Source organism: Microtus ochrogaster, unplaced genomic scaffold (assembly GCF_000317375.1).
Source record: "Microtus ochrogaster isolate Prairie Vole_2 unplaced genomic scaffold, MicOch1.0 UNK6, whole genome shotgun sequence".
Classification (NCBI taxonomy): domain Eukaryota; kingdom Metazoa; phylum Chordata; class Mammalia; order Rodentia; family Cricetidae; genus Microtus; species Microtus ochrogaster.
The window spans coordinates 13,828,649-13,829,177 of record NW_004949104.1 but is presented as its reverse complement, the minus strand read 5'-3'; positions in this window follow the sequence as shown (position 1 = coordinate 13,829,177).

Sequence of the window (529 nt, the reverse complement as noted above, 5' to 3'; positions counted from 1 at the left end):
CACAGCATAGCACAGACTCAGCCTCAGTCAGAGCACAGGCACAGACACAGACACAGCACAGCACAGGCACAGACACAGACACAGCCAAGCACAGCCAAGCACAACACAGTACAGCACAGCACAGCACAGCCACAGACTCAGCCTCAGTCACAACACAACACAGTACAGCACAGCACAGCACAGCCACAGACTCAGCCTCAGTCACAGCACAGGCACAGACACAGACACAGCACAGCACAGGCACAGACACAGACACAGCCACAGACTCAGACTCATTCACAGCACAGCCACAGACACAGCCAAGCACAGCTCAGACACAGACACAGCCAAGCACAACACAGCACAGCACAGCACAGCCACAGACTCATCCTCAGTCACAGCACAGCACAGCCACAGACTCATCCTCAGTCACAGCACAGCCACAGACTCATCCTCAGCCACAGCACAGCACAGCCACAGACTCAGACTCAGACTCAGTCACAGCATAGCACAGACTCAGCCTCAGTCAGAGCACAGGCACAGACACAGA